The sequence below is a fragment of the Sarcophilus harrisii genome, chromosome 1 (assembly GCF_902635505.1).
Source record: "Sarcophilus harrisii chromosome 1, mSarHar1.11, whole genome shotgun sequence".
NCBI lineage: Eukaryota > Metazoa > Chordata > Mammalia > Dasyuromorphia > Dasyuridae > Sarcophilus > Sarcophilus harrisii.
The window spans coordinates 327,438,815-327,452,456 of record NC_045426.1 but is presented as its reverse complement, the minus strand read 5'-3'; the positions used below and the strand labels follow the sequence as shown (position 1 = coordinate 327,452,456).

Sequence of the window (13,642 nt, the reverse complement as noted above, 5' to 3'; positions counted from 1 at the left end):
TATTGATCTTGAAACCAAAATAACCAAATACAAGTATTTAGGTCCTTGTGGGGACCCTACCTCTTTGGACCTACCCTGAGTTTTTGTTTTCCTTTTTAGTTAGCCTTCTCTTCATAGGAAAAATGAATTTGGCCTTACATTGGAATCATCCTATGCATTATAGAACCTATTTAAAAATTGGGGAAGGGGCAGCTAGGTGATACAGTGGATAGAGCACCAGCCTTGAAATCAGAGGACCTGAGTTCAAATCTGGATCAGACACTTAACACTTCCTAGCTGTGTGATCCTGGGCAAGTCACTTAATCCCAATTGCCTCAGAAAAAAAAAATGGTTGCCTGAAGGGGAGGAGGTGATTTATAATCAAGATCGGGTCCTCTATCTCTGTCCAGAAATCTGTTAATACCAAACTTTGCCTTTGAGGCAAAAAGCTTGATTTTTTTTTTTCCATTTTTCTCTTTTAAAAATTAGTTTTGAGTTCTGAAAGGTGCTGGAAAATACCAGGGCAAGGGAGGAGCCTATGAAAATTTTATAAAATGATTTAAGTTTGTTTACATTATGTAACCATGTATTTGAGGTGAGTAATAATCCCTAGGTCAGCCACCTGCATTCTAATGGATGACTATTTCTAAATTGCTTAAGAGTTTTGCTATATAGACTTGATACATGGAGTTGACTGAGACTTTTTAAAAAAGAGGGGGCATTGATTAGTTGATTATTGATTAGTTGTGGAAATTGATTAGTTGTGGAAAACAAACATTTGCCTGGAAAGACACTGTAAGGGAGGTAGGGATTTGGTTTTTTTATCCATCCCTAACTCAGAGATATACGATATGTTCAGGGAAGACTATTGCTTCTAGGGTTAATGCTACTGAGCACTTTATACGGCTGCTTTTCACTTTTGGTGTCCAACTGACCTACCCACTTCTTGCTTGTGGCTCCAAGATGCTGTAGCATATTAACACTTTGGTGAAGCATTTCAGCAGGAGGATTAAACCAGGTTGAAGGTAACCAAGGGGTCTTAAACCCTGTGGTAAATTGGTGTGTTGGGGGGTATTTCCTACCAATGTGAAGGACTTCCCCTGGTGGAATGAGCAGGGTAGAACAATTTGTTCCAGTGGCCAAAAGGCAGCTGAAGCAAGCACTATGGAGTTCTTTGAGCTTGTAGACATCAAAGACACCAAGGTCATCTGCTGCATTTCAAGTCATCACCAGTCATCTCACTTCTTTCCTGCCACTGGAAAGTAATTACTCTGGATGCTCATACAAAAGCTGACTGAATTTTTCCAGATTATATGGCAAGAAGAGGTTATGCCCCAGGAGTTCTCTATAAAGATACAGGGAACAAGTTGTCCTGTGACAATCACAGAGGGGGAAGGGTCTCTCTCTGCTGGCAATATTCTTGCCAAAATGATCATACACCTGGAAAAAAATCATCTACTGAGGACCAAAATGGCTTCAGAAGGGGCCCAGGAATAATTGATAAAATGTTTACTGCCCAACAATTCCAGGAGAAATGCCAGGAGCAGAACAGAGGTCTGGATATATTTGTATCAAAGCCTTTGATACTGTCAGTTATGAGGACATATAGAAAAGTATGTTAAAATTTGCTTGCCCAGAGAAATTCATCAGTATAGGATGGCAATTTCCTGTTAGTATGCTTGCCTGAGTTCTGAACAATGCACAATGATCTTGCACTTCCCCAGTTACCAATGGAGTGAAACAAGACTGTGTGCTTGCTCCTATGCTTTTTAGCCTGATGTTTTCAGCCATGTTGTCAAATGCTTCATTGAGGACAAACATAGAATTAAAGTCAGCTACTGTACTGATGGTAAATGCCTCAACTTAAAAAGGCTACAAGCTAAAACTAAAGTGGAGGGAGTGTTGGTGCATGATCTTTTATTTACAGATGATTTATGCACTCAATGCAGTCTCTGAAGCCAAGATGCAAAAATAAAGTATAGATCAATTCTCTCTGCTTGTGTTAATTTTGGCCTAACAACACCAAGAAAACAGAGGCACTCCCATCAGCCAACACCATCCATATATGTGGAGCCGTTAATTAAAGCAAATGGTGAAGCTTTGAATGCTGTGGATAAGTGCACTTACCTTGGCAGCGTACCTTCCAGGGATATCCACAGTAATGATGAGATTGCACACATTGTCAGGGCTGGCTCAGTATTGTGGGAGGCTCTGAAGGAAAGTGTGGGAGAGGAGAAGTGTTAAACTGATTACCAAACTGAAATTCTACAGATCCATTGTGCTAATCTCATTATTACATGTCTGTGAATCCTGAACAGTATACTAGTACCATGGCAGGAAACCAAATCGTTTCCATTTGAATTGTCTTAGGAAGATTCTGAAGATCACCTGACAGGATAAGATACCAGACACTGAAGCCCTTTCTCAAACGAAACTGTCAAGTATTCCAACTCTACTGCAGAGAGTGTAACTCCAATAGGCTGGCTGTAAATGTTGTTCAAATGCCAAATGTACTTTTGTCTAAAAGACTGTTTAATGGAGAATTCATACAAGTTAGACATTCATATGGTGGTCAGAAAATAGAAGAACCCTCTCAAGATCTCTTAGAAGAATTTAGGAATCGATTATGTGACATGAGAGACCCTGGCACAGATCTGCCCAACATGACATATTCATATCAAAGAAGATGCTCTATGAGCAAAGCAGAACTGTAGGGGTTCAAAAAAACATGAATGCACAAAGTTAGAGACTCCAAATATTTGTGCCTAATCTATGGTCGAGTCTTCCAAGTATTGGTCTGATCAACTACAGCTGGATACAGTGTACCTTGACTCATTTTGCTCCTCTTCAAAAACAAAGGACAACAAGTAACTGACCAGCACTTGATACTAATGACTGCTCCCTCCTCTGACATCTTTCCTCCCTGGGTTCATAAAACTCTGTCCTATCTTGGATTTCTCTCTACATGTTGAACAAATCTTTTTCAGTCTGCTCTGCAAGATTATGCTCTTTTTTAGGATTCACCACATCCTGCCTGCTACATATAAGTGAGCTATAGGACTTGATTCTGGATTCTCTCTTAATAATAGCTAAGATTTAAGCAGCAACTTCTATGTGGTAGGTATGGAGCTAAGTGCTTTATAATTATTTAGGGAATAAGTGACTATTACTATCTCCATTTTTTTTTTTGCTGAGGCACTTGCCCAGGGTCCCACAGTTAGGAAGTGTTATATGATTGAGGTCAAATTTGAACTCAGGTCCTCCTGACTTCAGGGCTCATGCTCTATCTAGCTGCCCTACTATCTCCATTTTAAGGTTGAAGAAATGAGACAAGCAAAAGTTTATTAAGTACCTTGCCTAGAAACACACAAGTAGTAAGTATATGAGTCAACATTTGAACTCAGAAGTTGAGTTTTCCTCATTCCTGGCCAGAACTCTGTGTACTATGGCACCACTTAACTGCCCTTACTAAGCTTAATGTATCTTCATTTCTTTTTAAACTTGCTTTAACAGAACATTGTCTTCGACAATCCTCTTTTCTACTCTTTATATATTGAAATGTTTGTTTATAGCAATGATTTTTAAGTTTGGAATAAAAAAGAAATAGAATTTTTAATTTTCCTCTAATAGTTCAATTATTCATGTTATCAACATATTATACATTTCTTGAATGTCTTTTCTGTTCTAGATTTTGAACTTTTTGAATTTTTCCTATGTTTAAAGAACACATAGAAAGGCAACCAGTTTGTTGCATTCTATCAGATTTATGCAGCTAGGTAGCACAGTAGATAAAGCATCAGGCTTGAGTTGTGTAACTCTGGACAAGTCATTTAACCCCTATTTGCTTCAGTTTCCTCATCCATCAAATATTAATGATAATAGCACCTACCTTCCAGGGTTGTTGTGAGGATCAAATGAAACAATTGTAAAATGCTTAGCACAGTTCCTGGTATAGATTAAGCACTACATAAATGTTAGTAACCATTATTATTACTATTATCATCATCACAATATACATTTATATAAATGATGTATATGTGTGTATATATATATTTATAGGTATAATTATATACATATGTGCAAGTATATAAACATATAACTATGTAATCATAAATATACATAATCACATACATATATAACTATAACATATATAACATACATTTATTTGTTTATAATTATCATATGACTTATATATCCAAGACATATATTATATGTGTAACTATGTATACTTATATAACACACATATAATTATATGCCTATGTAACTATGTACATATGACCAGACATATATATATGTATACATAAATGTACATTTTTAAAATCATGACTTACATTTATTTTAAATCTATTCCCTCATGGGACTTTTAAAAGTTATTTAACAATTGCATTCTCTATCACCAGAGAGTATTAAGTGTTAAATAGTGTGTTGTGAGATTGGCCAGGCTCTGAAAATGAGGTTTGTTAGCTTTTGCTCCCTCTGCTGGTTCCATAGACAGTAATCAGGCCAAAACAGAAGGGCAGAATGTTAGGGATGGAAGGAATCTAAAAGATACAACCCCATCATTTTATATATCATTGTAACACAGAAAGGTTAGGATTTGAAGTGCTGAAGATCTCACAATGAATTATGGACTTAGAAGTCTCGACTAGAAGCCTCCTAATTTCAGGCTCAGTGCTCTTTCCACAGCATCCTAATTACATGATAGTTACATCCATTCAGATACTTTTAAAACAGTGGAAATTTAAACGATTATTAAAATATTTAAATTTGGATGGAACTTTGCTCAAGAGATAAAAACTCTCCATGCAAACTGAATTCCAGACTTATTCTATTTTAATCTATTTTTCTACACTTAATATAAGTGGCCATGTGAAAATACAACCTAAAATCCCCATAAACAAATATTCTCTGACTATAGTTGGCCATATGAAAAATGTAACCTAAAATTCTCATAAGCAAAATTCTCTTACTCTCATTCCTGGCAGCAGACTTTGCTTTCTTCAGCCAAAACAAAAATCTAGACCAATCAGGCAGAGGGGGGGAGGTGAAAATTCTTTTTCCACATGTTCTCTCAAAAGAGAATTGGGAGCTAAAAGCAACATGCTGACAATAGAAATACAATTATGGCAAGGGCAGAACGCTGAATGGGAAAATCCAAACAGGTTACTATCACTGGTCTCAAGCGCCTGCAAAGCTATTGTTTGGAGTGAGCACAAATCCTGATTGCATGTGGCATAGGCAAAATAGAAAGTAATTAAATACACTCATTAGTGTCCATCCCCACATGAAGATATACACTAAACTATGTGACTCAGCCGGCGGAGGCTGTTGTGATGTGAATCATGTTCTCCATTCCCAGCAATTGGCACAAGCTACATGACAGAACATAAGACAGCTTGAGTTCTAAAATGACTGTGTCACTTGCCTGTCAATTTTACTGAGCTCTCTGTCATGGATTACATTGTTGTTATTGTTGCTGTTCAGTCATTTCAATCGCACCTGACTTTTCATGCTCTCAAAAGGGCAGAGATACAGGAGTTGGTTTGCCATTTCCTCCTCAAGTTCAGTTTACCGAATTGAGACAAACAGGATTAAACGATTTGCCCAGGGTCGTATATCTAGTTAAGTGTCCAAAACTATATTTGAATTTAGGAGGATGAGTTTTTCAGACTCCAGACCCCGAGTTTTATCCACTGCACAGGTAGAGGAAAAGAATGCTTCCTGTTAGCTTGAGACTACATTTAGAAGAGGGAAGGATTTACTCTAATTTAATCTACATTAGCTAGTCTATCTAGCAGGGGATAGAAGAGTACAGCTAAGTCATGTTCCAGAGATGAACTCTGATATATGTGGTGATGATCTTGAAAAAGAATGATCTGGAAGAGCAGAAAAATGAATCAAAGTCTTGCCAATGACCCTCAACAAGTCTTGGTATCCCAGTCAAACCTTTAATATTATCAGTTGCGGAGCAAGTGCTATTCTTCATTGATAGTGAGAATTTTTTCATCTGGAGTTCCATAGATCAATATAATCACAGGTCCAGTTTAAAACAAAATCCTATATGCTTCCCAGACCCCACCCTAACAGAGTATCTCAGACAGAGTTCTTGGAACTCAGAAATTCATAAGTTCACAAAATTTTAGAGCTGGAAGAAATATCTTAGCGGTCATATAGTCCAAGGAGCTGCTGAGTGGTGCAGCGGATAGAGCACTGGGCTTAGAATCAGGAGGATTCATCTTTATTAGTTCAAATCTAACCTCAGGCACTTACTAGCTATATATAATCCTGGGTAAGTCACTTAACCCTGTTTGCCTCAGGTTCCTCATCTGTAAAAGGAATGGAAGAAGAAAATGGCAAATTACTCCAGTATCTTTGCCAAAAAAACCCTACAATGGAGTCGCAAAGAGTCAAAAATAACTGAATCACCACAACAAATATAGTTCAACTCCCTTCTTTTACATTTAGATAAGGAAACTAACATCCAGAATTGGTGAAAGGGCTTACTGAACATAACACTATTAGTGACAGAATCAGGATTGAATAAGATTTCTGACTACCAAAGGACATTACATCAGAAGAAACACTGGCTGAATTAAAAGGAACCAAATCACAATGAAATGAAACAAGTAAGTCCTGCTTCTGATGTTTACCAGCTGTGTGATCTTAGAAAAGTGAACTAACTTCTCTGGGCCCCATTTTTCTCATCTGCAAAATGAAGGTTTCTCATTTGCAAAATAAAGACCAGGAAGAGATCTCAAAGATCCTTTCCAATTCTTGATCTATAATTCTTAGAGAGATTATTAGGTTAGAGGTTATTTAGCACTGTTTTACCATTGTACATTTGTGAAGAGAGTTGATCTACATATGATATTTTCCAAGCAATGATTGCAAATATATGGGAGCAAGCAGTCAAATAAAACACCAAGAAACTCAAAATGACTCTGTTGCAGTATTGAGAAGCTTCTTTCAATTCTTCTTTCTTTCTTCTCAGGTCTTCTGCTGACCCTATAGAGGAAGCAATCAGAAATTGCATGATATCTTTCTTTTGTTGTTGTCTGCGAATTTGAGTTGTGCTACTCAAAATAACAAAACCAGAATTCCTTCAAAAGGGATCTAAGTAATAAGAATAGCTCATAGATTCAGCCTAGATCTAGCTATCTAAGGAGAGCTATGTGATACGTGGTACAGTGACTAGAGTGCTGGACCTGGAGTCAGAAAAACTCATCTTTCTAAATTCAAATCTGGCTCAGTCACATTAGTTGTGTGATCCTGAGCAAGTCACTTAACTCTGTTTCAGTTTTATCTTCTGTAAAATGAATGAATTAGAGAAGGAAATGGCAAATCACTCCAGTATCTCTGCCAAGAAAATATCAAAAGAGATCATGAAAAGTCAAACATAATTGAAATGACTGAACAACAAAGGCTCTCTGAGTCTCAGCTACTAATTTTGATTCCTTACTTTTAGATATAGGATACCTAGTGGAAGTAGCTGGATATGTAATTGAAGACAGAGTTGGGGAAATATTTGAGAGGTAGCAAAGTCAATGAGGCAACATATGAATATAACATAGAAGAGCTGAAAAAAAAGCATAGTAGACCAGCAATATAACTTGTGTGTCCCAAGTGGTCTGCTGATTTAAAAAGTTATTCTCCAACTATAGTTTTTGTTGCTTCCAGTTCCATAGTTATGAGTATGTTTAATGTTGTTGGGAACCAACTCCAACAATACCAAACTCTTATAATCTTAGTTTTCTAAGATCTTGAGAAAGAAAGAGAATTGTGACTTATAAAGAGCCATATTGCTAGGATGTATCATAGAAGAACTTAAATCCAGCTCCTCTTCAATCCCAAGGCTTCCACTTTATCCATGACACCATGCTTTCCCTCAAATTAATGCTAGGTTTATGAAAAATACATTTTACATGGCGCCTAATGCTTGCCCAAAATTAGTTCTAAGTATATGCTTGTGTGGAGCATAAATCAGGTATGTCTGCTCAGCCAGAAATGCCCAGTCAATGTTCTATGTATTCCAATGATTCTGATATACTACATATAGATTATATTACAAATATTTAATAAATATAATTGACTGAGTGATTGCCAAGTTTGACATCTCTTTCCCTTTTGCCTTTTCTTTGCTGAGAAAAAATATTGATTACATTTCCCTACTTGTGTTATCCAGCTTCTAAAGTGGGTATATAGAAAGTGTTCCTTAAATATAGGATGATAAGATCTAAAAACATAAAATAGTTTTAAATTGTCTCAGTTCCCTCATTTTTATAGATGAGGCCCTTAGAAATTAAATGACTCACCCAACATCATATATGCAAAGTTAAGAAACCAGGCTCTGTTAAAGACACTCCACAAAAAAATTAAGCAAGAATATTCTTTACAGGAAATAAATGACAAAGACACATAAAGATACAAGTTCAAAGTCATCACAACTGAAAAGAAAAGAAAAGAAATCATATGCAGCATAAGAATCTACTCTTGGAACTTGTTAGCCCTTTTTATCTATACTCGTAAAAATTCCAAATCTAAAAGTTGTCACTGTGCAAGAAACCTACCAAAAATAGGCAAAACACAAATTTCACATTGAACCAGTTTGTTCACATGGGTTTTCTCTTTTGTTTATTGGTTTTGCCAATTTTAAGTAGATTTTGTTCCCAGGACAAAAATTGTATTTCCACTTGTTTATGGTACTGATAAAGTGCAGTGTTGCTCACTTCTTACAATGCATACATTGGAGTATTCAGAATGCTCAAATTTATATAATAGCTAAAATAATACTTTTAAACTGTTACAATCTAGCAGCAAATTTGAGTCTTTCAATTTTTGGAAAACTCTATGTAATGCTCTTTCTTATGGTGCATTGAATCAACCTCTTCAATCGTGGTTCTAAAAAAGCTCCTCCAGATGGGATTGCTCCACCCCTTGGAAACTCACTAAGCATGTTTTCTGGCATACCCTCTGCACTTTAGTATAGTTCAGTAATAATGAGGTTGCAGATCTTCTCCAAATCTTTCTGCTGATGCTCAGATTATTCCTTCTTGGACGTCTAAATCTTATCCAATCAGTTAATAATTTCATTAAATTTGTCAATTTTGTCTTGGAGTTTCTCATCCTGGGTAGCCTTCATATTGAAAGCACAAGATTAAAGAGAATTCTTGGAAGACATCTTGTCTCTCTGCTTCTCATCTTCAGCCTTGTATTTCTCAGTCTCCTTGACTATGTACTCAATGTCTTTGCTCATATGACTTTTGTCATTGGTGACGGCAATCTTGTTCTTCTAGCTTTTGTTCATATTCACAGCAAAAACATTGAAAATTCCATTTGCATCAAAGTCAAAAATAGCTTCAATCTGAGGAATGTCCCCTGGGACAGGGAGTATTCCTATGAACTCAAATTTGCCAGCTGGGTTGCTATCCTTTCTCATTGCTCTTTCATCTTCAAAAACCTGAATAAGCACACCAGGCTAGTTGTCCTAATAAGGGGTGAAGATCTGCATCTGCCTGGTAGAGATAGTAGTATTGCTTTTGATAAGAACTGTCATAATTGCACCAGCAGTTTCAGTTCCAAAGGAAAAAGGAACAATGCCCAATAGCAACCAGTCTTGCACCTTCTCAGATTTATCTCAAGACAATATGAAAACCTAGACAATGCACCATAGGCAACCACCTCACCAGGACTGTTAAACTTCTTGTCAATGAAGAAGTCCTGCAGAAGCTTGTAGAATGGGGGATTTGAGTGGAACCACCTACCAAGACAACATCATAAATCTGTGATTCATCTAGCTTGATGTCCATGAGATCCAGGGTACCAAGAAAGAAGTTTTCATTCAGATCTTCAGAATTGGCATGTGTAGTAGAGATAAAGAAAGTGATAATTTCACAGGCAGATTAAATCTCAATACTAGCTGGGTACTGAAAGAGAGGGTGTGTTTTTCACATTCATAAGCAGTGCATCTCTGGCAGACAATCCTCCTGTTCTTACTGATGTTCTTCTTGTGCTTTTGTTTGAACTCAGCAATGAAATGATTGACCATATAGTTATCAAAGTCCTCCCCACTAAAGTGAGTGTCCCCAGTTTTGACTTGACTTCAAAGATACCATCTTCAATAGTAAGAATGGAGACATCAAAAGTACCACATCCAAAGACAAGGATCAACACATTTCTCCTGATACCAAATTTTTGGTCCAAATCATAAGCAATAGCAGCAGCAGCAGTTGACTCAGTGATGATTCAGAGAACAGTGAGAATACTCCACTGTCTTTGATCACCTGACATTGGGATTCACTGAGGTAGGCCAGTAATATGATGACAGCATTTATGACAGTCTTCCCAGGTAAGCTTCAGGAATTTCTTTCATCTTGGTCAAGACAATAGAATTACTTCTTCTAGATAGAAACTTTTAGTCTTCTCTTTGTACTCAACTTGTACCTCAGGCCTGCCTTTTCATTCATCACCATGAAAATTCAATGCTTCCTGTCTGACTCTAGAACTGAGCTCTCAACCCCAGTTTCAAGTCCCTTCAACATGATTGCTGGGTAATCAAGGACTATAGTTGACTGCTGTGGAGCAAAAAGAGTTGCAACTACCCTTCTTACTATTAAGTTTTGATGATTTTTTTAACTTAATAACAAAAGGAAAGATTTTCTGCTTTTGTATTTTTAAAAGACAACTTATTAAGTGATTTTAAACTGTCTTAGATTCTAAATAATGAAGAACCTATTACAAATATATTAATATTTAGTTCCAAAATTCTGTGAAAAGAATTAAGCCCTCCAGCTTTTACAGTTCCATAAAGACTTTCTAAATATAGGAAACTAAAACTGAAATTTATGTCAGTTTGTTAATGGTATCACTTAAAACTATAACAGTTAATTAACTAATTAACAACTTAATTAACTCAGCACTTAATTTACTTACTTCAGTTCACTTAAATTCCCTAGATGTGATTTAATGAACTTTCAGTGTAATTCCTGACTAACCATGTAAATAGTGTGATATATTTTTCTTCGATTTAGAAGATACATCATGAAATTAAATGATTTAAGATAGAACACTGAGCCCAGTAGTGAGTTTTCATTTTCTTTTCAACAACAACAACAAAAGAAATCACTGAACTTCTGACTTTCAGCTGTTTAAGCTTTTTACTACTTTTCTCCCCCTTCACAATAAGGAAGATATATGCCAGGGTATTTTTAATGCATTCTATTAAAACCAAACAGCCATCAAAACAAAATTGTCCCATGTGCCAAATTATAAGAGTTTGGGTACTAGATGAGGAATTAATTAGTATTCTGGCCCCTTATCAGGATGGCTCTTAAAACAGGCAAGAATTTTAAAATACAATGTAAATCTTTTTAGAAAACTTTTTGGACTCCATAGACTAATTGCTTACTTAATTTCAAATCAGAAGGCAGCACCAATTTGGAGTCAGAGGAGCTATGCAACTTACTGTGTGTAGCACTGGATATTTTCTCTGGGCCTCAGTGTACTCAATCACTCAACAAGCATTTCTTAAGTTATTGGGTTAATTCCCAGGAAGACAAAAATAAAAGTTCTAGCCTTCAAAGTGCTCACATTTTACTGGAAGATAGACATTCAAAATTAGTTAAATTGATAGGATCTAAGATATATATTCCAAAGAGACCTCAAATATCATGTAATGCAAAATTTCTCATTTTTCAAATAAGGAAACTGAGACCAAGTAAATTAAATAATTTGCCATGGCCACACAGGCACATGTCCTTTCTTGTTAGAAAGAGAAAACAATAAAATATTGCTTAATATTATATTAATAAATAGAAATTAAACCACCCATTATTCTTATTCCTAACCTTTTCAGGAAAAAGATTTTTTATTTAGATATTTATAGATATTTAGATATGTGATGTCTCAGATAAAATAATAATTCCAAATATACATTTAGTGAAGGAGTCAGGATTCAAACCCATATCTTCATATTCTCAATATAGTACAACTGATTCAGAAGAGCTACAACATAAATTTAAAGTAATTTATAGGAAGTGCTAAAAACTGCCGAAATCAGGAAAAAGCCACTTATAGGAGATAAAGCTTGAACTAAATTCAGAAAATAGCACAGGAGAGAATGTACTGCATTTCCAAGTATAGAGGACATACCATGTGAAGTGATGAAGTAGGAGATAAAATGTCCTGCGTTGGGAGACAAGTAGATCAATATGACTAATTCATTTAGTGCAGAAATGGCAAATACATGACTCATTGCAGCCAGAACCAGATTAAAAGGTAATTAGGAAATGTTTAGCAAAATACATAAAAATATAATAAAACATAAATAATGTTAACATGTGATTTTCTAAGTCAATATTCAAGGATTGAAATATATAGTTTAGCGACCTCTATTTCTATTTATACCTGATACCACTAGTTTAGTGTGTGAAAGGAAAAAGTCTGTGGTCAGCCTGGAAAGGTAGGCCGGACCTAAATTTTAAAAGATTTTAAATGCAAAATAAAGGTCTTTGCATTTTATCTTAAGGGCAGTGGAAAACCACTGAAGCTTCTGAAGCTGGTGAGTGACTTGGTGAGATCCAGATAGAAGGAATATTAATTGAGAATATATATGGTAGGTGTGAAAAAGGTAAAACAATTCCAGGGTACCAATTACGAGGCAATAGTCTCAGTGAGATATGAGGAAAATATGAGCAGTAGATATAGAGTCACAAAAATTGGCAATTAATTGAATAAAAGAATGAAGAGTCCAGTTTGCAAACTTGGGTGACTGGAAGAATTGTGACAGCCTTGACAGAAATAAGGAAATTAGAAGAAGGGTTGGCTTTAAGGTAAAAGATAGCTTTGTTTTGGACATCTTGTGTTTGATATGCCCATGGTATATCTAGTTAAAGATATTTAACAGGTAGTTGGCTATGTAGGATATGAATATGGATCTCAGAAGAGAGATAACATCTACAAATAAAGATAAGAAATTACATTGAACCAGTGAATTCAACCAAAAAAGAGTGCTGAGGGTTGAAGACAGGGCAAACTGGAGTGCAGAATCCAACTACATAAATAATATAAATAAAATTTGGCTTAAATGATTAAATTTTACCTTTTATGTATCAATTTTAATTTCTGAACTCCATTTTGCTATTGGCTTATAAGGAGTATATTTTATCTTTTGAGAGATTCTTCTCCATGTCTTTCCTTTAATCCCCAGTAGGAAAGTCTTGGAAGTTTTCCTCTTCTTTAAATACCTAAGCAATTCCACTCTATCCTATATCTATGGAAGAACTCCAACTATCCATCTATATTGCCTCATTTTCTCTATATGATCAGCCAATTTCCTTTTCCACTTACACATGTCCTTTAATTATGGTTCCTATGAAACTTCTCACACAAAAGATACATCAGTATTGATATGTTGTAGACAACTCACCACCATCATAAATCTTTCTTTTGTTTTAGAGGTCACTCATAATTTTGCTTCTTTCAAGAAGATTAACTCAGTTCTATATAGCTTCACCAAATGATAGTATCAGTGTTAAAAAAAAAAAAAAAAGATGTTTTTTTGGACAATGAACAACATGAGAACTTTGAAAGGACTAAGTTATTTCCCAAATAGATTCCAACCCAATAGCTTCTTATTAGTTAATACTCAATTTTGATTCAATTCAAT

At 35.6% G+C, this 13,642-nt stretch overlaps 1 pseudogene; it reads right to left on the bottom strand.

Annotated features, from left to right (window-relative positions):
* Positions 1-9,878: 9,878 nt before the first annotated feature.
* Positions 9,879-10,517, bottom strand: LOC100915403 (annotated as a pseudogene).
* Positions 10,518-13,642: the final 3,125 nt, after the last annotated feature.